General features: G+C 44.8%; 1 protein-coding gene across 1 annotated transcript in view; it reads left to right on the forward strand.

The window, feature by feature from the left end:
• The window catches only part of CORO2A (coronin 2A), a 425,741-nt gene that overhangs the window by 125,337 nt on the left and 273,078 nt on the right, over window positions 1-27,326 (forward strand). The gene's annotated exons all lie outside the window — the stretch shown is intronic.

Genomic DNA, 27,326 nt, shown 5'->3' on the forward strand with positions numbered 1-27,326 from the left:
CCTGGCGCGCGCCGGAGGGTGCCGGGCGCGCGCCGAAGCAGCGGAGGAGAGGCCCGCCGATCGCGGCTTCCCCCTCTCCTCTCCGGGTCCGCCGGGTCCCCCGGAACCCCCTGCCGCCGTCCCCCACATCGCGGGACACCAGGGCTCCCTCGGGGAGCCCTGGACGCGCGTGCAGGGGGTGCAGGCACCCGATGACGCGTGACCGCGCATCGGTGACGTGCGGCACGCCGAGGGGATGCCACTTGCAAGCCGGGAAATCTCCCGGCTTGCGGAACTGGCCACACTTCAATAAAGTGTGTCGCCAGTGTACTGTATAATAAAACCGAAAAAATAAAAAGTATGCATTTATTCTACATGTATTCCAGTACATATGTGTATTCTATACCCGTACAGCATGTATTGTTTTAATACTCTTCTGATGTACAGTACTGAGCATGCCTACAGTATATAGTACAGTATGCCTGGACAGTACTGTACATTCTAGAAAAACTGTATTTTGTTACAGTATAAAAGGAGACAATGGAACAATTTAAAACAAATCAACATTTTCTTTTATTGGTGGAGTAAGTTCAAAAACATTTATTTACAAATACAATGTAAAAACATTTTATGTGTACAGCAATTCAAAACATCAACAGATGTATGGTTTACTGCTAGTGAAAACATTTATAGTCAGTCAGTATGGTTTACAGTCACATCGTGTTATTAAAAAAAATTCTTTATTCATGAAATTTAAAAAACGCAACATCTCCTTTATTAAAGTATAGAAAGTCAAAACATTTACAGTAGGATGGTGTACAGAACAGTAAGTCAGGCCTGCACAACTCCAGTCCTCCAGGGACGCAAACAGGCCCGGTTTTCAGGATAACTTTGAAAACCGGGCCAGTTTGCGGCCCTGGATGACTGGAATTGTGCAGGTCCTGTGTGTACAGTAAGTAAAAACATTTCTTTATTAATACAAGTTAAAACACTCAACATCTTCTTTATTAAAGTACAGAAAGTCAAAACATTTACAAAAACATTTACAAAAAATAAACAACAGTTGAACAGTCACGCAAATGCGATACCCACCAGATTGTCCTTCCAGGGCCGATGCCTTGTATGGTGCAAAATGCCATTGATGGAGTCTCGAATGCTTTTCATTAAAGGATCTGTAATTGAAAAATAGTGCCGCAATTCCTCCACAATAGTCCTTCTTAAATTTTCAGGAAGCGCCCTTTTTTCTCGATTTCCTTCGTTGTTCACTTTGTACGCCCATCCTCAGTACACCAAGTAGGACACGTGTGCTTAAAAATTATCATGACATACTTGTGGGGTAAACCAGCACTCATCACCCTATACTTCTCCCTGAGTGCCGGTTGCAGCTCGTGCAGGATGATGTCGGGCACCGTATCGATGCAAGCGTATGAAGGTTGGGTTCTGGGAGCGGGTGTTCTTCTGTGAGCGGGTGTGCTTGTGGTGGCAGGCGAGGGTAGGTTGTCTGGGAGGAAGCTTTCCTCCTGTCTTGGTCGCCGTGTTGTCTCCTACCGTGGTCTTGACGGGGTTGTCATGTTATCCTCCTCCTCCTCAATGGCATACATGTAAACAAAATCTTCTGGTGGAGGGGGTGCGCTAGGTGTTGGAAGGTGGTTGAAGGTCCCATTCATCGCATCCATGCCACCCTCCTGCTCCGGCATCGGGGATACAGGGACATGAACACCGAGCAAATTATTTATCCCCGCTATGTCAGTCTCTATCTTCTTCATCCGTCGATCCATCTTCTCCATCCGTTGATCCATCTTCTGCATCCGTTGATCCATATTTAGCATGGTCTCCAGAAGCAGATCTATCTTTACCAGCACAGTAGAGTTCCCGGGGATATCCACACTTAACCCATTCAGCATGCGGTCTAAAGAGCTGGTTCTTGTGAATGGCGTGCTGTGGACATCTGGGTGGATGGGTGCTATGGAGGATGAGATGCGGGTTCCATGGAGAGAAGCGGCAGCGTCGCCGAAGAAGGATGGAGGAGGTGACCTGTTGCTTTCCGGGAGAGGAGAAGCGTCAGCGTCGTCGAAGAGGGATGGAGAAAGTGACCTGTGGATTTCCGGGTGAGAAGCGGCAGAGTCGTCGAAGCGTAATGGAGAAAGTTACCCGTGGATTTCAGGGGCACCAGCGGCAGCGTTGTCAAAGAGCAGTGGCGAAGATGGCCTGTGGGTTTCCGGGAGAGCGGCAGCAGCGTCGTGGACAAGTAGTGGAGAAGATGGGCTGTAGATTTCTGGGAGAGCGGCGGCAGAGTCGTCGACATGTATTGGAGGAAGTGGCCTGCGGGTTCGATGGGTTGGCTGCCATTTGTTTTGCGTTTAGTGTACATCACCGTATTTCTTCTTGACATAATAAGGCTTACGTGTTTTAATACCCTTAGCCTTTGGGGTCAGCAGAAGGTTTTCTTTATTAGCCTTAGCCTGTCACTTTGGCCTTGGCTTGGAAAAGGCTGCCGCCACCTTTCGCTTCTTCTGTGTGACAGGCACGGCAGAGGCGAGTGGATTCCTGCGTCCGTACAATCGCGGTTGATCCATGGAAGCAGATGGCACAATGCAGTATCTGGACAAGGGCAAGTTCAGATACAGATCATCGAGTGGGAGGCTATGCAAAGTGTGTAACCTTTTATGCATGGCGACGAGGTACAGGAGTTGAAAGTGGGCGTACTCTAATGTGAGTCATTAACGTATAAATACACCTCCATTTTGTGGATTCACTGCACATTGAATACACATCGACTAAACATCGAATATACATTCTTGTGTTTGTATTTCTTTCTACTCGCAGCAATGCCTGTTAAAAAGATTTCAAAGGTTCTCAGCATGAGAATTAAGGAGATGTACACGAGCGGACACCGAATTGCAGATATCCAACACTGGTTAGCTGCTTCTGGCCTCGTTGTGCCATCAACCACCAATTGCTATCAGGCACACGGAAAAACCAGACAACGCACGAGGACACCAATGGTAACTAACGCGTAAGTATATTTATATAACTATATAATACAGTATATATATATTGTTTATATTGCTGCATATTAATTGAACAATATATTGTGTAGATACAGTAGCGACATCTTTTATTGCACTAAATGCCGGCGGCATGCCGGGATCTACCCCAGCTGCCGCCAGTAAAAACCGCGCGCCGCCGCGTTTCCCCCACGCACCCCCCCTCCACTTCGCGCGCAATTTACCCCCCCCTTCCCGACCCCGAACCCGGCTCCTGCTCTGCCCCTCTGCTTCCCCGCTTACCTTAATTTGATCTCCAGGGGTGTCGGGGAAGCCTGGGGAAGCCGGGGAAGACGGGGAAGCCGGGCGCGCATGTTACTGTGACGTCACAGTGTGCCGCCACGCGCCGCGGCTACCCGCTTCCCAGACGCATGCAGCCGGCGGCTTTTACTCGAATAAAAGCTGCCGCTGCTGTAGATCTCTCTAATGTTATAGTTATTTCGGAATATTTATATAACTACAGTTTAACAGGGGACTTATCCCTGTTCATAAATGTGCCTCTAATCCAGCAGTGTGGTGGTTAACGGCTGGTAGCAAATTAACTAACACCACCTGCCTGATTAGAGGTGGTAGAAAAAGCCTGCCTTTGAGACAGGAAGTGACTCCTTAGCTCTGAATGAGAGCTGACCTTTGGAGAGAACACACATCTCTGGAGCTGACCGGTCTTGAGCTCTGCCCAGCATAGCTGATTGCAAGACACCAAATAAGACTTGTGAACCTGGATGCTGATTTTCTGTGCACGCACGGGTGTGGTTCCAGGAGAGCAGAGAAGCTTACTCTACAGCAGCTAACAGATAAGACTTTCATTCTAAAGAGACTTCTTATATCTGCTTATGTCATGCTATGTGTTTGGGGCTGGGAGACCTGCTTAACTAGGAGTTGTGAATTGCATGGGATTTCACTAGAAATACTCCCAAGGGAATTAAGCTTTGTTTCCCCCCCCCCCCTGTGTTTGGATGATTTCCTGATGAAAAGGAAAAGGCACAATAAAGCCTTATTATAATTTCACCTTATAAAAGCCTCCAATTGTGTACCTCTGTGAACGTCCGTCTACATACAGTATATCTATTATTGTTTATATTGCTGCATATTAATAGAACAATATATTGTGTAGATCTCTCTAATTTTATAGTTATTTCGGTATATTTATATAACTACAGTATATATATTGTTTATATTGCTGTGTAGACGGACGTTCACAGATGTACACAATTGGAGTCGTTATAATGTGAAATTATAATAGGCTTTATTGTGCCTTTTCCTTTTCATCAGGAAATTATCCAAACACAGGGGGGGGGACAAAGCTTCCATTCACTTGGGAGTATTTCTAGTGAAATCCTTGCCATTAGTTCACATCTCCATTAGTTAAGCAATTTTCCCAACCCCAAACACATAGCATGCAATAAGCAGATATAAGCAGTCTTTTAAGAATGAAAGTCTGATCTGTTCCTTGTGGTTTGGAGGGGAAATCTTCACTGTCCCTGCTTCAGCTCCCTTGTATCCAGGGTTGGTCAGCATACAGGTTTAGAAGTTTTCCCTGTGTCTTGAAAGCAGCTCTGCTATCTTTTGGCAGAGCTCAAGACAAGTGTGTCTCCAAGTTCAGCTCAGGTGTCAGCTAAAGCGTTCTCACTTCCTGTTTCAAAAGACAGGCTTTCTAAGCCATCTAATCAGGCAGGTGGTGTTTTGTTAATTGACTACCAGCAGTTAACCACCACACTGCTGGATTAGAGGCACATTACCTGAACAGGGATAAGTCCCCTGTTACATACCTCCCCTATTTGTGGGAAGCTTGGGCTTACCACGGCCAAAGCCCATCCTTCCACTCTCATTCGAGATCTTTCTGTGACTTGAATGAGAGTGGATGGAGGAATAGAACCCTCTGTCCCGCTGGGATTGGAGCCCTTTCTCCAGTTTATTTTTGTCTCCTCCCGAAGGTGCTTGAGATCAGCACTCCTCAGTCGCTCCAGGAGGACTTTTTCCACGTAAAGTCTTTTTATCTCATGCGCGGTCATGAGATTTCTGTTGCGTCGGGCACTCCTCTTTTTGTAGACAAAGTGTATGGCAACAGTTGTAGGGCCATAAGGACTAGCCCTTAGAATTTTCTGCTCTTTAAGCGGTCTTTCTGCAGTTTCTCCACACCACGGAGTCGCCAGTTCAGCTTCTTTGGGACCGAGTTGCACCTCCACCTCCTTTTCCAGAAAACGTCCTATTTTTTCAGCTTCCTCAGCTAAGGACTCTTCTGGTTTTGATTCTGCACTCCTACCTCTGTTTGTTGCCTGTTGGGCAGCTGTAGGTTTGGCTAGTGCTTTCTTAGGTGGCTCAAACTTCGTAATTTTGTTTTGAAGTTGCATGGAGTCCCCAACTCTCACTGTACCCTTGTCCTCACGGGCATTAGTTACTGTGGGATACTGGTGCTTTCTCTGAGTCTGTATCAGAGTCTCCTTCATATTCTGGAGCTCTGTAATTTTTGTTGCCTTGTGGCGCACTATGAACTTCTTTGCTTGGGCCACAGTTACTTGTTCAGTTTCTGGACCTTCTTGTGCTCCCTTTTGTGCCGCGTCACCTGGGTTCTAAACTTGGCTTTTAGCGTTGCTTTGGTGATGCTCAGGGTAGCCTTCAGTTTCTCATGCTGCTTTGCGGGGACATACTGGGTCATCAGACGTTCCTGCAGCACTTGAATTTCTTTAGCAGCCTGCAGCTTTTCTTCCTGCAGCATTTGCTGCTTCTCTTCAACATACTGGAGGTGTGTACGCAGACCTTGCAGTTGGTTCTGCAGTCGGTGCTCTGGTTCAAACTTTTCCTTGACTTCTTCTGTCAACTGAACATTTTCTTCTTTCAGTTTTAAGTTTTCTGTTTTTAATCTTGAATTTTCTCTTTTTTCAGTCTCTGTATTCTTCAGGGCTTCTTTGCAGTCCTCCTTCCATTTACGCACATCTGCTTTGAGAATGACTCTCTCCTGGCGTGAGACTTCCTTCTCTAGGTTGAGGGTCTGAAGCTCCTTCTGAGAGACTTTGAGATCTGTATCAAGATTACCAATAGTTTCTTTAGCAATGTCCAGCTCCTCAGTGAGACTGTGTAGTTCCTTTCTGGAAACTTCCAGGTCTGTGCGGCAGCTGTTGGTCTCATGATGTGAGGCATCAAGTGCTCTGCGGAGTGTCTGAACCTCTTTCTGAGATATGTCCACTTCTATCCGGACACTGTTGACCTCCTGTTGTGAGGCATTCAGCTCTATGCGAAGAGTGTGAACCTCTTGCTGGAAGACTGTCATCTGCTTCAGTGCCTCCTCATACTTTCGCTTTAGCGTAGCCACCATTTTATCAGATTGGCTCTGCTTTTCATCCATGGCGGAAATAGTAGCCTTTGCAGTATCTAGCTCAGTCTTGAGATCGTCCAATTCTGTCCTGGCCGCAGAGTAAATTGCGAGCACAGTCTTCTGTAGCTCAGCATATTTTTTCTCTCCCTTTCCAATTCTTCACAGAGCAGATCACAGTCATGCCTGGCAATTTTTAGGGTGTCTTCAGGGCTGGTCAAGGGATCGTCACTCACTGGTTCTGGCTCCACTTCACTGGGATGACTGGTTGAGGGTTCCTCACTGTTGGCACCGGACAGACACTTCTTTGGGGTACATGATTTCTGCCTTGGGCCCTCTGGATATTCTGTTAACCGTTGGACGAATTCTCCATTTTTTCTAGGCTGCAGGGTAATTCGGTCCCCCTTTTCCTCCACAGGATCTGCGGACGTATCTGTTACTTCCACGGTAAGTGAAGAACCGCTTTTCTTTTTCTTCCTTTTTGATTTGGATGACATTGTCCCTTCAGGGATTTTGGGGTCTCCATCTTCGTTTGAAATTTTAGCAGCTTCATTATATACGCCAGGCTTTTCTTGCAGCTGCTTTAGCTGACAGAAATATTCGGTGATCCACTGCTCCCGCTCTGTCTCCTGCTGATCATATTCGTCATCAAAGGGAGCGGTCTTTTCTGTTCGTGCCGAGTTCAAGCACTCCCACCATTCTTGGGGTGTTTTGTGGGTGTGACTCGGTTCGGGTTCCCCGTAAGAGATGTCTTCCTCTTTATTGGACTGGAAGGGCCACTCTTCCGTGGGGTAGGGTTCATTACAGGAACGCTGCATCTTGTCCTCCATTTTTAGGCTATCAGGTGTCATTTTCTTCCTGACCTCAGGAGGCGCTATTGCAGCTGTTGCCACTGTATTTGCTAGAACCCCCAATTGTGGTAGTCCTACAGATGGGTATATTTTGCTTGTAGAGGTCGTAGCTCTCACAGGCATCTCTGTAGACTTTTCTTTCTTGGAATTTTTTTTTCAATTTCAGCAGTACTGTGCATGCATTTTCTTTTATCAGGTATACAAGTTGTGCAGTTGCTAGGTAAAAAAGTCTATTTGCTTTACACCATTTTCTTGCAGGGTGCAATCTTCCCGCTTCAGCAACAGAATTTGGTTTTCTGCCTGAGCTCAGTAATTTTCAGTCTCATCTTTGGGTATTATGACATTCACACTTCACTCTTTGGGTGTCTGTTTTGCTCCCAAGATAATAGGCATACTTTTTTACTTGCAGAAAAAAACATTCTTTGCAGTGGACTATTTCTTTAATTCCCGGCAGGGTGACTCAACACTCAGCAATTGGCTTTGAAAACCCTTTTTCCTTTATAGGGCAATTTTACACTCAGCATTTGTTTGCTAAAAATTTCACTGCTTCAGCACAGTCTTTGTATCAATTTTCACACTTTTCTGCATATACTCCATTTACAGCTTCAGCGAAACTTTTGAAAACAACAAACACCTATCCCTTTTCAAGGGCTGACTCACTTCTTGAACCCTGACTATGGCTGGAAGGCAAAACCCCTATTTCAATGACCGTATTACACTTTGTGATAGGCAATTAAAGGTTCACCTGCTTCAGAAGTCTCTTGGGATTGGGGAAAAGAGTCCATCCATGGTTTTTGTAAGTCTCAGTGCAGTGTAAGTTTCAGTGGTGTGTACCCCTTTAACTCTGCCTCTGCTGCATGAGAGGGTTTTTTTTTTTTTTTTTTTTCAAGTTGTTTAGACTGTTTGTAGGCAAAAAGCATAACAAAAAATTTCACATAAAAACTCCAGTCCTTTTTAACTACAAAGACACCTCTTGTCCCACCTCGGACACCAAATGTAGACGGACGTTCACAGAGGTACACAACTAGAGTCGTTATAATGTGAAATTATAATAGGTTTTATTGTGCCTTTTCCTTTTCATCAGGAAATTATCCAAACACAGGGGGGGGGACAAAGCTTCCATTCACTTGGGAGTATTTCTAGTGAAATCCTTGCCATTAGTTCACATCTCCATTAGTTAAGCAATTCTCCCAACCCCAAACACATAGCATGCAATAAGCAGATATAAGCAGTCTTTTAAGAATGAAAGTCTTATATGTTCCTTGTGGTTTGGAGGGGAAATCTTCACTGTCCCTGCTTCAGCTCCCTTGTCTCCAGGGTTGGTCAGCATACAGGTTTAGAAGTTTTCCCTGTGTCTTGAAAGCAGCTCTGCTATCTTTTGGCAGAGCTCAAGACAAGTGTGTCTCCAAGTTCAGCTCAGGTGTCAGCTAAAGAGTTCTCACTTCCTGTTTCAAAAGACAGGCTTTCTAAGCCATCTAATCAGGCAGGTGGTGTTTTGTTAATTGACTACCAGCAGTTAACCACCACACTGCTGGATTAGAGGCACATTACCTGAACTGGGATAAGTCCCCTGTTACATGCTGCATATTAATAGAACAATAGGAAGACCTCACCGGGGAGGAGATAACAGCGGGCACGGCAGTGCAACAGATAACAAGGCTGGGCTGCGCAAAAATATTCTTTATTGTGTTATGGAAGTTTCAAAAAAGAGAGTGGGGAAAGCACCCACGCAACTCTTACGCGTTTCACCCAGAGGGCTTTTTGAAAAAGCCCTCTGGGTGAAACGCGTAAGAGTTGCGAGGGGTGCATTCCCCACTCTCTTTTTTGAAACTTCCATGACACAATAAAGAATATTTTTGCGCAGCCCAGCCTTGTTATCTGTTGCACGGCCGTGCCCGCTGTTATCTCCTCCCCGGTGAGGTCTTCCTATCTGCACTCTCTCACAGCCTGGCGCACGCAAGGATTACAAGCCGGATGAACTAAGAAGATAAAGTGAGTTTATTTATTCATTACTTTCGGAGCATAGTTGCGAGGCTGTTATGGGGTCTGGGTGGGTTTCACGACCTTTCACAGACAACCCTTCACAGTAATGCCAGAACCACGCTCCAACTAGGGGTTTATTTGCTTATATGCTCCTGTATATAGCTCTTCTTCCGGATACAGCAACACATGCTTATTAATCAAGTGGAATTAACTCTGCAGCATTGGTTAATTGGGGTAGCAGTACACCTCAATGTTTTTTCTTAATAGAACAATACATTGTGTAGATCTCTCTAATTTTATAGTTATTTCGGTATATTTATATAACTACAGTATATATATTGTTTATATTTCTGCATATAAATAGATCAATATATTGTGTAGATTTATCTCATTGTATACTATTTTTACTGCAAATGATGTGATGTGCTTGTGGCCTACTGCACTGTAACTTACCGGATTGTTGTTTTTCTCTACATTGTAGGGAGACAACTCTTCTGGTTGACAAAATAAGTGAAGAGAATGATGAGACGAGTGAATTAAGGGTCAAATACACTCTGCAGCAAAATCACAATCTCACTGTATCCGAGACCAGCATAAAGAAGATGAGACTCAGAATTGGATGGAAATATGGACGTGTGAGGTTAGTACTGGACAGTACAGGAGGTAAAAGTGTTGTTTAAGAAACTTAAACCTCTAAAATTATTTATTCCTTGTCATTACAGAGCGTACCCTATGATAAGCGACGTTAACAAGATTAAAAGAGTGGTCCAGGCACAGGCATGGATCGACAGTGGGGGAAACTTTCCAGGATTGCATCTTCACTGACGAGTCTACTGTTTCGCTGGAGAGATTTGCAACCTTTGGATTCCACAAAAAAGGTCGCATATCTATGAAGCCGCGTCCAAAACACCCAGTGAAGATGCATGTGTGGGGTGCCATCTCTAGGCGTGGACCAGGATGCATCGTCATCTTTGAAGGTACAGTAAAATGTATGTCACACGCTTTTGCCTTACGCACTGTACTGCACTAGTGTGCAGTTTTTTGAGCACTTTTCTTTTCTTGTTATAGGACTCATGAATAAAGCTTTCTTCCAAGAGAAAATTGTGCCTGAGATTGTGGAATACATCACACGTGACTTCCCGGATGGTCACCGTTTCTACCAGGACAATGATCTGAAGTACACCGCGTCAACAGCGCATATCCTTGAGCGCGGTATCAACTGGGTGAAGACGCCAGCGGAGTAAGTGCGGTAACCGTGTCTCATTTTTTCCCCACTGTTTTTACTGTGTACTGTATCTCTTAAACTACTGTAATTGTCCTTTTTTTCCCCCTCAATGACAGATCGCCAGACTTCAATCCTATCGAAATGGTCTGGCATCAGCTGAAGGACCATATCCGAAAAGTCGTGAAACCCTCCAAAAAGGATGAGTTGGCGCAAGGCATATTGAGTTTTTGGAATGATGTACTCACCGTGGAACGATGCAATAAATATATTGACCATATTGTGACTGTGTTGCCCATTGTGATTGCGCATAATGGGCAAGCATCAGGAAGGTAGTATGGTATAGTACTGTACTGTAGTATTGTAAGTACAGTATGATACAGGTAAGTATGGCACAGATTTTTTCTTTCCTAATAGTCAGAGTATACAGTAGTTCCAGTATAGACTAGTTTGACAGTACTAACTGCATACCGTAGTTCAATATGGAGTAGCTATTCAGTACACAATGCCATAATACATTATGCACCTACAGTAACTGCTCATTTTTTTTCTTTCCTGAGAGAGCAGCACCAGCCATCAGGTTACAAAGTATTTACAGTAACAGTAGTCAGAGTATACAGTAGTTCCAGTATAGACTAGTTTGACAGTACTACACAGAACACAATGCCATAATACAGTATGCACATAACTGCACTAATTTTTTGTTTTCTTGTATACTCAGAAAAAAAGGATGGCCTGGGAGAGAGGGGAGGTATCGTGTAAAGTCTGTGAACTGTTTGTACAGTTAAGTGTACAGTATCTAAACTGCAGTCATGATGTACACAAAACCTCTCCTCTCTCAATGAACTACTGTACTGTACACAGAATGAGGAAGAAGATAAAGACGGAAAAAATTATATTACTATATATATATTATTATATGAGAACAACAAGAAAAGAAAGCGCCCAATCCTAGTGCAGCATGAAAAAATACAATTTAATAAAAATAAATGATTGGTAATCAGTGAGTTTACACCTGAGGAGCGCAGTCTATTTTTTGTTTGTAATATATTATTATATATTAATAATTAATATTATTATCAATGTGCATTATTCATGATTATCCACCAGCCCTCAATTTCCATCTGACAGATGAACTTAATAAAGACTGCATTTTGTATTATTCATGATTATTTTTATATTGTTTTTTTTGTTCCTGATTAAAAAAAATATATATTTATTTACATTCATGATAATCATAATCATTGACAACAACCCCCTTCCCCACACCTACACCAAAGAAAAAGAAAGAATGACAAAAAATGGTAATTTACTGCATCAACAACATGAATCAGATAATGGTTATTTTAACTCTCAATTCTCACAGTGCTGTGCAAATAAGATTTACATATCAAATGCGAGAAGGGATTTTCAAAAGCGTTATTGTAAACAAAGCCTCAAAGGGTTGGCGGGGGATGGGTGAGTCATGCGCAGTAATCATCAACTAGCTCCCATCCCAAAGAGGATTACACGCAGGCGCAGCAGAGAGGTGATGCTCGGCTAGGGACGGATTAAAAACACAATGGCAAGCTTCAGAAACTGAATGACTCTGTAGAGGTTTCTGTCGATAAGGTCTCAAATCCTTGACGAGCCTTGTGTGTGTGCGTGGAGGAGAAGGGTACAGGGTACAGCTGCATGAAGGGTTAGCTGTACTGCAGTTCAAAAAAATGACATAATTTCAAAAGGCAGGTCATCATAATAATTTGATCCTTACACCCCCAAATACAGTACATAAAAAGCACACAAATCAACTATGTGCAGTCAAACGCACAGGGTTGCAGTCAAAAGCCACAGCACAGATAGAATATTGTAATATCAAGTTGGTCTAGGCAGGTTTGTGGAGAAAATAAAAATAAAAAATGAGGAGAAAAAAATATATATATTTTTTTTTGGTCACTCACTCTTGAACTTCACAAGCAAGCAGTGGTGAATTTACAGGCGCATGCGCAGTAATCATCAGCTATCAAGCAGGAATATGATTGAAACCAAAGTGACACACATTCAAAGGAATTGTGTGGGAGAGGTGTACTGCACTGTGGATAAGATAAGAAGTTGAAATACTGCAGTGCAGTAAATTAGCCTGTGTGTGCGGGGGCGAGCGAGGGGAGAGCGCTGTATATGCTGAAATGTGATACTGTAACAGCACACGCCTATGCGTTTAAACAATTTTCAAATGAGCCATACAGCACTGCAAATGCATGTATAAATATGCAAATTTACAATTACTGCGCGCGCACACGCACGCAGGCTGTGTACTGACGTAGGTTGAACTGCTAAAGTATTAGACTTTGAAGACAACACCTCGCGAACGCCCCCCTGAGTTTTTAGACGGTATTGCAGTATTGCATACAGCGATGATAAAATGCTAATACATTACAAGAGCTAAAATACCGCAATATACCGGACAAAAAAAAAACATACTACATCTGCCCACGGTTATCAGAATTGCGCCGCTACGGCCGCACGAGGCTAAAGGTGGCCGCCACTGTATGTATGTGCATGTGGTGTTTTACTGTACTTGCACCTCAAAAATCAGGTTTCTGGGTGCTTTCGTTCTAGAGTTAGCATTTCTAATTGAAATGCCGGCTTCTAGACCGCAATTAATGGATATCTATCTCATAGACAGCCCTGTAAACTTTTGCCGTGCTTTTCCAATCAGGGCTAGTGTTGGGCTCTCCTACGCCATCATGTGTCGGTTAAAGGGTATGGCAAGCAATGCATTTTGACTTTTAACATAGCAAGCAGGGAATGGCTTGCAAATGGGGGACAAAAACATCTGGGACAGGGCAAACACAGTAATGCATAGCAAATCAGTTAAACCACTTCCTTCCCACTGTGGGTCAGGATTAATCAGCCTGGTATAACCTTATTGAAGGCCTGATTAATCCTCCCCCCGTCACACCTCCTCCACTCAAGACGCAGGGACTGCTCTAACCACCCCGTCCAGTGGCTGGTCTGACCTGCCAGCTCTTGAAGTTAGTAAGTCCTGAGGGCTGTCCTGGCGGGAAAGGCCATCAGCATTCCCATGCCCACTTCCCTTCTTGTGCTGGATGGTAAAGTCAAACTCCTGTAAGGCAAGACTCCAGCACAAAAAGTTTAGCATTTTCCCCCGACACCCTCTGTAACCAACTCAAAGGATTGTGATCAGTTATTACAGTGAAATGTCTGCCATACAAATAGGGCTGTAACTTCTTTAGAGCCCACCCTATGACCAGACACTCCTTCTCAATGGTGGCATATGCCACCTCTCTGGGCAGCCTGCGGCTCAGATACACCACTGGGTGTTCACTGCCCTCCTCCCCAACTTGGCTGAGTACAGCCCCAATGCCATAGTCCGAGGCATCAGTCTGCACCAAGAACTTTTTTGCATGTCTGGGGCAGCCAAAATTGGAGCACTGGCTAGTGCAGTCTTCTTAGATATACTACCCGGTGCTCATCGCCCTCCTCCCCCACTTGGCTGAGTACAGCACCAATGCCAAAGTCTGAGGCATCAGTCTGCACCAGGAACTTTTTTGCATAGTCTGGAGCAGCAAGTATAGGAGCGCTGGCTAGTGCAGTCTTTAATGCCTGAAACGAGACCTCACAGGCAGGAGACCAGACTACCAGCACAGACTGTTGCTTCTGTGGCAAGTCAGTCAGGGTTTTGGCAATGGCGCTATACTGAGGGACAAATGTTCTGTAGTAGCTTGCAGTGCCTAAGAAAGCCATGACTTGCTTCTTGGTTTTGGGAATGGGCCACTTCACTATAGCTTCCACCTTAGCTTGTTCTAGCTTAAGATGCCCGCCACCCACCCTGTGCCCTAGGTACAATACCTCTGCCATCCCTACTAAGCACTTGGTGGGTTTCAACGTGAGTCCCGTTTCCCTAATCCTGGCTAGCACCGCAGCTACATGCACTAAATGTGAGTCAAACGAATTACTAAAGACAGCAATGTCGTCCAGATAAGCCCTTGCAAACCCTTGCATACCCTCCAGCAAGCGATTGACCAGGCGTTGAAAGGTAGCCGGTGCATTTTTCATCCCAAATGGCATCACTAAGAATTCATAGAGGCAACTTGGGTTACTAAATGCCGACTTCTCCCTAGCCTTCTGGGTCAAAGGGATCTGCCAGTAACCTTTACTGAGACCATTGTCGTAAGATACCTTGCCCCCGCGAGTTCATCTAACAACTCATCCATGCGGGGCATGGGGTAGGCACCTGACACTGTGCCCGCATTGAGCTGCCGGTAGTCACACAGAACTGGGTGGTTCCGTCCTTCTTAGGCACCAGGACTACCGGACAAGCCCAAGGGCTCTGGAACGGTACAATTACCCCTAAGGCCAGCATCTCCTCTACCTCCCTCTCTATACTGCCCTTTACCTCTGCTGACACTCTATAAGCGTGCTTATGCAGAGGTCTCAGATCTCCTGTCAGCACTAGGTGATATGCAATGTGTGTCTTCCCTGGCTTGTAGGAGAACAGAGCCCTATACTTCTCTAGCATAGCCCTGGCTTCTGCTCTCTGCCTGACACTCAGCTGAGACCCTATCTCAACCTGCTCTACCGTACCTCCCTGCCTAGCCTCCCCCAGGAGATCAGACAGAGCATTGCTCGCTGGATCCCCCATCGCTAGGCTGCAAATGGCCAGCACTGACGCCACACTCGGTGCTATGTACTCCTTCAGCATGTTGATGTGATAAGTCTTATTCCTTCCTGTCTCAGCATCTACCTGTACAACATAGTTGCACTCATTCATCTTTCGTACTACTGGATACGGTCCCGACCAGGTAGCCATTTATTTGTTCTCCCAAATGGGCTTGAGAACAAGTACCTGCTGTCCTGGGATGAACTCTCTGCTACGAGCATTCTGATCATACCAAGACTTGTGCTAGGTCTGAGTAGCCCTGAGGTTGTCCTGTGCCAACCCCATGAGCATCTCTAACCGGTCTCTGAGATTTATCACATACTGAAGCACAGAAGCATCAGTAGTAGTAGTCTCCTCTTCCCATCCCTCATTGAATAGGTCCGGAGGTTCCCGTACCCAGGGACCATATAGGGACTCAGCTCAAAGGGAGAGAAGCCTGTAGATTCTTGCGGTACCTCTCGGTATGCAAACAGCAAGTGCTGCAGGTGAATCTCCAAGTCTTTTCCCTCTGCTTCTATAAATGTTCACAGCATCTGCTTCAGGGTACCATTGAACCTCTCAGATAGTCCGTTGGTTTGGGGGTGGTAAGGGGTCGTGCGCTGGTGCTTCACCCCGCACGCCTCCCAGAGACACTGGAGCAATTCACTCATGAATTGTGACCCCTGATCGGTTAGGATCTCACTAGGGAAACCTACCATAGAAAAAATGGCTAACAGAGCTTTAGCTACTACCCTAGCATCAATAGTGGCAAGCGCTACCACCTCAGGGTACCGGGTGGCAAAATCCACCACTGTGAGGATGTAATGCTTCCCTGACCAGTTGGGTACCATGAGAGGTCCCACAAGGTTCATAGCTACCCTCTGAAAGGGTTCCCCTATTACCGGTAACGGGTTCAGGGGTGCCTTCTTATGGTCACCTGTCTTAACTACTCGCTGGATGGCTTCACAGGATTGGCAGAACTCTGCTGCCTCGCTGAATGCCCCCAGCCAGTCATATCACTGCAACAGCTGGGCTCGCGTCCTAGCAACCCCCTGATGCCCCGCTAGCGGAATGGAGAGGGCTACCCGCAACAACTGCTGCCTATACTCCTGGGGTACTACTTGCTGTCTCTTCCCCGTCCATACCTCATCTAACCCGGTGGTCCCTTGCTCTCTATACAGGAGCTCGCGGTGCCACAAGAAGTAATCAGACCCCTTGCTTTGCTTAGACTCGGATGCCCGCAGTCTCATGTCCTCCAAGCTGGGATCAGATCGCACTGCATCCCTAAACTGGGCACTTAACTCTGGCCACCCCCCGGTCACATCTGAGTCAGGGGGAGAGGGAACAGGTACAGGGAACACTAAGTCTGTGTTAGAAAGCGACTGAGTCTGGCTTACCTGTCTTGTCACCGCAGAGACTGCTGGGACCGTGGGCCCCAAAGGCATGGGGACAGGGGTTGGTTCTGCTGCGATCCTTGCTGACTGGCTTCTGGTAATCGCTGCAACAGGCGCAAGCTCAGTGGTGAAAACACAGGTAACGTGCCCTAGGTCGTTACCCAGCAAGACCTTGGCATCCAACCCAGGCAAAACCCCCACCTCCCTCATGAAACATCCGGCACCCAGTCCAAAAAGACCCGGGCAACCTGGAGTGACCGCGGTTCTCCGTCTGGCATGGTCACTTGCATCCCATGCCCGGGAGCAAATCCTCTGCCTGCACCATATCAGGGCAAACCAGAGTCACTGTGGCACTGGAGTCTAACAAGCCGTCTGCCTGGCGATCCCGATGGTCACCTTCGCAGATTCTTCTGCTGGACATCGTTGGGCTGCATCCCGACCAGAGCAACCTGATGTCTTCCACTCTCTGCTACTGGTCCCGAGGTGGCACGTGCAGTCTCTCAGCTGAGCATCCCTCTGTGGGCTGGTTCCACGGCTGTACTTAGCTCTTCTATGTGTGCCAGTTGCACATGGGCGACTGGCCTCGCAGCTGGTGAGCGTTGCCCTGATGGGGTCTCTTGGACCAGCCTGGACAATCTGGCCTGAGATGTCCAACCTTATTGCAGGAATAACACCGCCTCTCATGCTTGAACTCTGCAGCCTTGGGTGCGCTGTTTGCTGCCGCAGGCTGGTGTGTCCACTGAGGGGTAGTCTTAGCGCCTTGGGCTGCGTGGCCCACTCCTTTGGGTGCTACCGGGTCCTTCATTGCAACTCGACTGGCCACATACTCATCTGCCATTTTCGCTGCATCCTCATAAGTTGGAAGTTTATGATCATAGACCCATGCCCTCATGTCCGTGGGAAGCTTCAGCATCAGCTGCTCTTGGATGAATAAGTCCAGCAGGGCATTTAATTTTGTAACTCCCTTCCCCTCCACCCACTGAGTCCTGAGCAAATCCATCCTACCGGCATAGGTGCTGTATGACTCTCCGGGGAGTACTCCCCCCGTCCGGAACTTGCCCCTGTAAGATTCTGGGGTCAGGGCATACTGGGTTAGCAGCTTGTTTTCACATGACCGTAGTCATCAGCATCCACGCATGGAATACCCATCACAGTTCGTTTGGCTTTCCCAGATAACAGTGGTCGCAGTCTGACCACCTAGTCCCTTCTTGGAATACGGAACCGGGAACACTGCATCTCGAAGACATTCAGGAATGCATCAAGGCCATCTGTGCCATCCACGAACTTGCGGAAGCTGTGATGATCCGCCCGGGAAAGACCTTGTTCCCCGTTTTCAAGGTAGGAGTTGTGGGTTCTACTGAGCACTGCTGTCAGGAGCTGTACCCGCTCCGCAGTGCTAACCCCCGTTCCCCATGTAGCCAGAAGTGCAGTGAGCCCAGGGACAGTATGCTCAGCAGCCGCAGCTGCTACTTCGTCCGCAACCCCTGGCACCTAGCCACCCAACGACCGGGGAGTTACTAGCACTCTCCTCATGTCCTTGCAGCCCCGGAGCTGGAGGGACCTCTTTACTCCGGGCAGAATAGCAGCCGCCGCACAGCAGCTACGGGGACTTGCCCCTCTGGTAGGACCCTGTGGTCCTCATGAGGCTCCAAATCCTCCTCCAGTTGTGCCTTCGACCGCCCATCTGTCAGTAAGCCATACCCCGCACATCTCTCCACGACTTTCTCTCTGGTCTATGACCTGAACCTTCCTGAGCGATCACTCATGGTGCCTTTGGGGTATAGGTGAAAGGAACAGTGAAGTCTCTCGTGCTCTTTAGAAGTGTGTGTCAGTTGCTACTTGTCTGAGGAGCTCCCAAGCTATGTGGTCCTCACTACAGTATATTACAGAGGCCCGCAGGAAACTGCAATATAGGTTAAATCAGTACCCCACACACTGTCACCAGTTATTTAAAAGCCTGTCACGATGGACAAAAACTTTTACCAACACATTTATATTACTGGGTACTCGATTGAACAGAACAAGTTGCAAAATAAATTGCGATTTATTTCCTTGATAGACAAACACACGACATCTGCAGAATACACTTAAAACAACACTTACTGGGATAAAGGAACAAAATAAATTGTCCTTGGAACGAAATAAATTGTCCTTTGCTTGCAAGTGCAAGAAATGCAGTCTTGGTTTAAAGGTCCCGTGGCCAGATCGCAAGTTGCCGATCTAATATCTCAGCCACCTCACGGAATTTTGTTAAAATTTGTTAGAATTCATTCCAGAGTCACCAGGGCTAACGAATTCCGAAGTTTGGGGCAAATCCTTGGTTACGTTGTTCTCTCCGGGACCGGTTGCCGCTGTGCTGGTACAAAGTCTTGTGTCTTTACATCATGGATCAAACTTCAGGAATCACACTGGGATACCTCGGGAGCCACGGTTATAGACTGGCCAAAGCTATCTTTAACATGTGGATCCAATCTCCTTGTGGGAACTGTTTAACCCACCAATAGCCAGGTTGCCCACAGTTCATAAGACCGGGCAAAAAGGCTGTCCGGTGTGATTAGCACAGGGGTCAGGTTGACACCCATGCCACTTAGCATACCTGGGATACACCCATACCTTGGAGCCACTGAGTCTGATTTTTGACCCAGAGGTGTCAATAGCCTGGCATCTGTTATACCTCAGAATGCCGGCCGTGTATAAATTATGGGTCTCTGGGTCTTTTCATCCCTGACACTCCGTTAGAGGGGTGCTAAATCAGCGAGACCCCTTTGAAGCTCAACCATGCAAAAAAAAACAGCTCATTCACCCATATCACAGCTGGATGTCTGATGAATTCCTCCTCAGACTTACAGAATACATCCTGCCTTACATTTAAAATCTGCAGCTTTTACACACTTTATTAAAACAACATGTTCCATTTGTGTTATAACTGTAATTTTTATATGTATGTGCATGTGGTGTTTTACTGTACTTGCACCTCAAAAATAAGGTTTCTGGATGCTTTCGTTCTAGAGTTAGCATTTGTAATTGAAATGCCGGCTTCTAGACCGCAAGTAATGGATATCTATCTCATAGACAGCCCTGTAAACGTTTGCCACGCTTTTCCAATCAGGGCTAGTGTTGGGCTCTCCTACGCCATCATGTGTCGGTTAAAGGGTATGGCAAGCAATGCATTTTGATTTTTAACATAGCAAGCAGGGAATGGCTTGCAAATGGGGACAAAAATATCTGGGACAGGGTAAACACAGTAATGCATAGCAAATCCGTTTAACCCCTTCCTACTCACTGCGGGACAGGATTAATCAGCCGGGTATAACCTTTATTTAAGGCCTGATTAATCCTCCCCCCCCCCGTCACAGCAGTCAGGCACTTCAGGGCAGGACACAAGCCAGAAAGGAGAGAGCTGCTGCAGAGTGGGCCTGTGCATGCTGCTCGGTTGATGATATCTCATAAGGGGGAAAAGAAATTCCTTCCTGACTCCAAGAATTGGCAATCAGATGAATTCCCTGGATCAACATCCTTCCCATGTATACTTATTTGGTATATCCCTGTATACCTTTCCTTTCTAAAAATATGTCCAACCTTTTTTTTAACAATTCTATTGTATCTGCCATCACAATCTCCATGGGTAATGAGTTCCACATTTTAATTGCCCTTACTGTAAATAACCCTTTCCTTTGTTGCTAGTGAAATCTCCTTTCCTCCAACCTTAAGGGATGTCTCCGAGTCCTTTGTACTGCCCTTGGGATGAATAGTTCTTTTGAAAACTCCTTGTATTGTCCCCGAATATATTTGTATATAGTTATCATATTCCCTCTTAGACGCCTCTTTTCTAATGTAAATAAATCTAATTTAGCTAGTCTCTCCTCATAAGTTAAATTGTCCATCCTCTTTATTAATTTGGTGGGTCTTCTCTGTACTCTCTCTAGTTCCATAATGTCTTTTCTTAGGATTGGTGTCCAAAATTGTACTCCATATTCAAGGTGTGGTCTTACTAATGCTTTGTAAAGGGGCATAATTATGTTTACACCCCTTCCATCCATTGCCCGTTTGATGCAAGATACTGTAAGATATTGTTTGCCTTTGCAGCTACTGCATGACTTTGGGCACTATTGCTAAGCCTGCTGTCTACAAGCACTCCTAAATCCTTCTCCATCAAGGATTCCCCCAATTTATCCCCATTTAGGACCTCATTCAGAAAGTGGAGGTGGAGGGTTGGTCAGCGCACGGGATTTTGCTCAAACGTAGAGATAAGAGGATAGGAAGATATGGAACACGGTATTAGTGTTTTAGTAATCGAACGGTACAATACAGCCAAAAGAACTTTGGAATTAAAAATGTATGAAAAATATTTTTTTTAAATAGCTTAAAACTCTTTGGAATTAAAGAACCTTGGTAATTAAAAGTAAATATATGAAAAAATATATTCTAAAATAGCTTAAAAATCCTTAAATAAAATCCTTAAATAAAATTTAAATGGAATTGTGTGTTTTTTTTGTGAACAGAAGCAGAATACGTGCTATATGTGGATGACTAACAGGGTGTGTTTATATAGCCTGTTGTTGGTCTGAGGTAAAAAGGGGATAATGGGGCTGGTTAGCAGAGTTTAATGCGCAGTCTTTCCTTCACGGAATGCTGCTAAAAACAATAGCTTTCTCACCCTCCTGGTGGAGGCAGTACGTGAGTTGCTTCTCTCCCAGGGGCCCAAATAGGAAGAAAAGGGCCGAACTCGTGAGTGAGCAAAATAGAATTTATTAGGTACAGAAAACAAAGTCAAAATAACACTCACGGTACAGCTTTAAAACAGCCCAGCATCAGCCTGATCATCCGGTGATATTCCTCTCACCAGTACAGCTCCCGTGGTCGCGTCCGACGGCGGGACCGGAAGAGGAGGTCTTACCGGATGTCAGCAGGCTGGCTGGGTCCTTCAATCAATGGGCTCTGGCAGGGAACAACTAGTTTCGCAATAATGCTTCGTCAGGTTCCTGCCAGATGCCCTGTGTCTTCCCTCTTTATAGGCAAATACCTAATTGATGATTGGATTGGTCATCAATTGGTATTGGTACAATTAAATAATAAAATGTAAAAACGACCTTTATTGAGTGTTGGGTGTTGGACTAATGCCCAATAATATGAAAGACCAATAATGCTAAGCTCTAAATACATACATAAATATGTTACAAGTAGTGACAATGTTATACACAGTAGATAATCATGCACACATGATCTCTATCAGTTCTATGAGACCTTCCCTCGCTCGAGGTGTAGGCAATTAGTAATTTGTGCAATCTACAGACATCTTTAAACAAATCTCTTAAAATTGGTAGCAGGTGCAGCACAATAACTTGTGAAGTAAACCTCTAAGTAATTCCTTCAGCAAATTAATTTCATACCTAAAGTGGCCCTTGCACTTAGAACTTCTGTGATGTGTGACATTTAAACTAAATGCAAAAAAGCTTATGCTCAGATGGATGGATTTTGAGTGATATATAAAAAATATAAAATAATAAAATAAGAATATAAAAATGTATTGTAAATAAAAATATTGTATAGATGAATATATGTGTAGTTGGGGCTACCATATGGTATCGCTTATATGTTTAGACTATTTGTCCTGAAAAATATATATATATATGGTGTATTACCCAGGTTTAGGTGATATATGTTAAAAAGTATCCCTGTGTGTGTCGTGACTCCCCCTTTAGTTTGGAGAATGTCAATGGTGACTGGAATAGAATTGGAAAAGAATTATTCCTACAAATGTGATAGTTCAGTAATTCAAACATAATGATCAGTAATTTAAAGATGTATGGAACTTGGATATATTTTCAATATGATTCATTGGGGATTTGACCCCACGATCATATTAGGCCTTACTTAAGCTTTTTTGCATTTAGTTTAAATGTCACACATCACAGAAGTTCTAAGTGCAAGGGCCACTTTAGGTATGAAATTAATTTGCTCAAGGAATTACTTAGAGGTTTACTTCACAAGTTATTGTGCTGCACCTGCTACCAATTTTAAGAGATTTGTTTAAAGATGTCTGTAGATTGCACAAATTACTAATTGCCTACACCTCGAGCGAGGGAAGGTCTCATAGAACTGATAGAGATCATGTGTGCATGATTATCTACTGTATATAACATTGTTACTACTTGTAACATATTTATGTATGTATTTAGAGTTTAGCATTATTGGTCTTTCATATTATTGGGCATTAGTCCAACACCCAACACTCAATAAAGGTCGTTTTTACATTTTATTATTTAATTGTACCAATACCAATTGATGACCAATCCAATCATCAATTAGGTATTTGCCTATAAAGAGGGAAGACACAGGGCATCTGGCAGGAACCTGACGAAGCATTATTGCGAAACTAGTTGTTCCCTGCCAGAGCCCATTGATTGAAGGACCCAGCCAGCCTGCTGACATCCGGTAAGACCTCCTCTTCCGGTCCCGCCGTCGGACGCGACCACGGGAGCTGTACTGGTGAGAGGAATATCACCGGATGATCAGGCTGATGCTGGGCTGTTTTAAAGCTGTACCGTGAGTGTTATTTTGACTTTGTTTTCTGTACCTAATAAATTCTATTTTGCTCACTCACGAGTTCGGCCCTTTTCTTCCTATTTGGGCCCCTGGGAGAGAAGCAACTCACGTACTGCCTCCACCAGGAGGGTGAGAAAGCTATTGTTTTTAGCAGCATTCCGTGAAGGAAAGACTGCGCATTAAACTCTGCTAACCAGCCCCATTATCCCCTTTTTACCTCAGACCAACAACAGGCTATATAAACACACCCTGTTAGTCATCCACATATAGCACGTATTCTGCTTCTGTTCACAAAAAAAACACACAATTCCATTTAAATTTTATTTAAGGATTTTATTTAAGGATTTTTAAGCTATTTTAGAATATATTTTTTCATATATTTACTTTTAATTACCAAGGTTCTTTAATTCCAAAGAGTTTTAAGCTATTTTAAAAATATATTTTTCATACATTTTTAATTCCAAAGTTTTTTTGGCTGTATTGTACCGTTCGATTACTAAAACACTAATACCGTGTTCCATATCTTCCTATCCTCTTATCTCTACGTTTGAGCAAAATCCCGTGCGCTGACCAACCCTCCACCTCCACTGCAACTACAAGAAGATTCCGGGATTTATCTTCTCTACTGGTCCAGCTGCAGAAAACAACAAGGGCAAGTATACACTACCCTTTCTTTGGTTACACACTACCACACAGGCAACATCACAAGCCTATACAAATAGGGAGCGCCCCAACCTCTTTTCTTTTTGTCACTCTTTTCTTTTTGTCTCATTCAGAAAGCCTTGATAAGACCCTTATCGAGCACTTATCGACCAAAATGGCTACTCGTATTCAGAAAGCCTCGATAAATGCTCGATAACGGCCTGTATCGACGCAAATTTTTATGATCCAAAGAAAATTGCCAATTGAGCGGCGATCAGTCGTTTATCGACCATTTTCAGAAGGATCATATACTCGCGCGATTTATATACCCGTGAGTCGGCTGTCGCGGCCTATCACAGCCCTAAAAGGCATTCTTCTCCCCAAATCCAATACACCACAAAATTTGGGTAGACTGGTGGGGAGATGCATCGATGAGCAGCGATGTGTCGGGACTTAGAAAAAATCAGGCCCTTTTCCTGCCTCGGATTGATGCCGGGGGTCTCCGGAGCTGATAGCCATTAATACCAGCACCACAGCCCCCCGGCATGCATCCGATGCAGGAAAAATGCATTTACAGCAACTTCATTACCTTAGCGGCTAACCGCTAAGGCAATGAAAGGGTTAAATACCCATGCCAGGCTTACTGTGGCTAGCGAGGATGGGTGAAGGGGGAATTTGGCCCTTAGTGGGTGTTTAGGCCTTGTGGGGGAGGTTGCGGGGGACTTAACCCCTTCATTACCTTAGCGATTAATACCGCTAAGGTAACAAAGGGGTTAACCCAACCGCTACCCACCCGCAAGATCTAGACACCCATCCTTAAGGATAATACCCCCTTCACCCATCCGTGAAGCCTAAGCACCCACCCCGGACTGACTATAACCACCCTGTACCCATTGAGTAGTATAGTGGTACATCATACCCATATAATAATAATATGGGCATGATAAGCCACTATAGCACTCAATGGGCACCCTAATTACAATACATTAATACACAAGACACATAATCATAAAACATAGCTAAACTCCAAAAAAACGGGCCTGTTTGCTTCACTCAGGTACTGGAATTGTGCAGTTCCTGTGTGTACAGTAAGTAACAACATTTCTTTATTAATACAAGTTAAAACACGCAACATCTCCTTTATTAAAGTACAGAAAGTCAAAATATGTACAGCACAACAGCATGGTGTTATTAAAAAAATTATTTATTCATAAAATTAAAAAAACGCAACATCTCCTTTATTAAAGTACAGAAAGTCAAAACATTTACAAAAACATTTACAAAAAATAGTTGAACAGTCGTGCAAATTCGATCCCCACCAGATTGTCCTTCCAGGGCCGATGCCTTGTATGGCGCAAAATGCCATTAATGGAGTCTCGAACGATTTTCATTAAAGGATCTGAAATTGAAAAATAGCGCCACAATTCCTCCACAATAGTCCTTCTTAAATTTTCAGGAAGCGCCCTTTTTTCGCGATTTCCTTCGTAGTTCACATTGTAGACCCACCCGCAGTACACCAAGTAGGGCACGTTGTGCTTAAAAATTAACATGGCATACTTCTGGGGTAAACCAGCACTCATCACCCTATACTTCTCCCTGAGTGCCAGTGGCAGCTCGCGCAGGATGATGTCGGGCACCGTATCGATGCAACCGTATGTAGGTTGGGTTCTGGGAGCGGGTGTTCTTCTGTGAGCGGGTGTGCTTGTGGCGGCGGGCGAGGGTAGGGTGTCTGGGAGGAAGCTTTCCTCCTGTCTTGGTCGCCGTGTTGTCTCCTGGCATGGTCTTGACGGGGTTGTCATGTTATCCGCATCCTCAATGGCATACATGTACACAAAATCTTCTGGTGGAGGGGGTGCACTTGGTGATGGAAGGTGGTCGATGCTCCCATTCATCACATCCATGCCACCCTCCTGCTCCGGCATCAGGGAAACAGGGGCATGAACACCGAGCAAATTATGTATCCCCGCTATGTCAGCCTCTATCTTCTCCATCCGTCGATCCATCCGTTGATCCATATTTAGCATCCGTTGCTCCATATTTAGCATCCGTTGCTCCATATTTAGCATGGTCTCCAGAAGCAGATCTATCTTTGGAAGCACAATAGAGTTCCCGGGGATATCCACACTTATCCCATTCAGCATCCGGTCTAACAAGCTGCTTCTTGTGCATGGCGTGCTGTGGACATCTGGATGGATGGGTGCTATGGAGGATGAGATGGGGGTTCCATGGAGAGAAGCGGCAGCGTCGTTGAAGAAGGGTGGAGGAGGTGACCTGTGGATATCCGGGAGAGGAGAAGCGGCAGCGTCGTCGAAGAGGGATGGAGAAAGTGACCTCTGGATTTCCGGGCGAGAAGCGGCAGAGTCGTCTAAGCGCAAAGGAGAAAGTGACACTTGGATTTCAGAGGCAGCAGCGGCATCGAATAGAACTGGCGAAGATGGCCTGTGGGTTTCCGGGAGGGCGGCAGCAGCGTCGAGGACAAGTAGTGGAGAAGACGGGCTGAAGATTTCCGGGAGAGCGTCGGCAGAGTCGTCGAAGCGTATGTGAGGAAGTGGTCTGCGGGTTCGATGGGTTGGCTGCCATTTGTTTTGCGTGGAGTGTACATCACCATATTTCTTCTTGACATAATAAGGCTGACGTCTATTAAAACCATTAGCCTTTAGAGTCAGCAGAAGGTTTTCTTTATTGGCCTTAGCCTGTCGCTTTCGGCGTGGAAACGGCTGCCGCCTTTCGCTTTTTCTGTGTGATAGGCACGGCAGAGGTAACTTTCTGCGTCCGTAGAATTGGGGGTTGATCCATGGAAGCAGATGGGACAATGCAGTATCTGGACAAGGGCAAGTTCAGATAAAGATCATCGAGTGGTGGGCTATGCAAAGTGTGTAACCTTTTATGCATGGCGACGAGGTACAGGTGTTAAAAGTGGGCGTACTCTAATGTGAGTCATTACCGTATAAATACACCATCCATTTTGTGGATTCACTGCACATTGAATACACATCGACTAAACATCGAATATACATTCTTGTGTTTGTATTTCTTTCTACTCGCAGCAATGCCTGTCAAAAAGATTTCAAAGGAGCTCAGCATGCGAATTAAGGAGATGTACATGAGCGGACACCGAATTGCTGCTATCCAACGCTGGTTAGCTACTTCTGGCATCGTTGTGCCAGCAACCACCGTGAGCTATCATGCACACGAAAAAAACAGAGAACGCAAAAGGACACCAAAGGTAACTAACGCGTAAGTATATTTATATAACTAAATTTATTTTTATTTTTTTTAAATATTGTACTGTAGATCTACTAGTGTACTGTAATAATGTACTGTAGATCTACGGTATCTAATTTTATAGTTATTTCGGTATATTTATACAGTATAGCAATGGTATATGTATATTTTTTATATTGCTGCATATTAAAAGAACAATATATTGTGTACTGTAGATCTACTGTATCTAATATTTTAGTTATTTTGGTATATTTATATTACAACAGTATATATATTTTTTATATTGCTGCATATTAATAGAACAATATATTGTGTATTGTAGATCTACTGTATCTAATATTTTAGTTATTTCGGTATATTTATATTACAACAGTATATATATTTTTTATATTGTTGCATATTAATAGAACAATATATTGTGTACTGTAGATCTACTGTATCTAATTTTTTAGTTATTTTGGTATATTTATATTACAACAGTATAT

This window comes from Ascaphus truei, chromosome 1 (assembly GCF_040206685.1).
Source record: "Ascaphus truei isolate aAscTru1 chromosome 1, aAscTru1.hap1, whole genome shotgun sequence".
In the NCBI taxonomy this organism is placed as follows: Eukaryota; Metazoa; Chordata; class Amphibia; order Anura; family Ascaphidae; genus Ascaphus; species Ascaphus truei.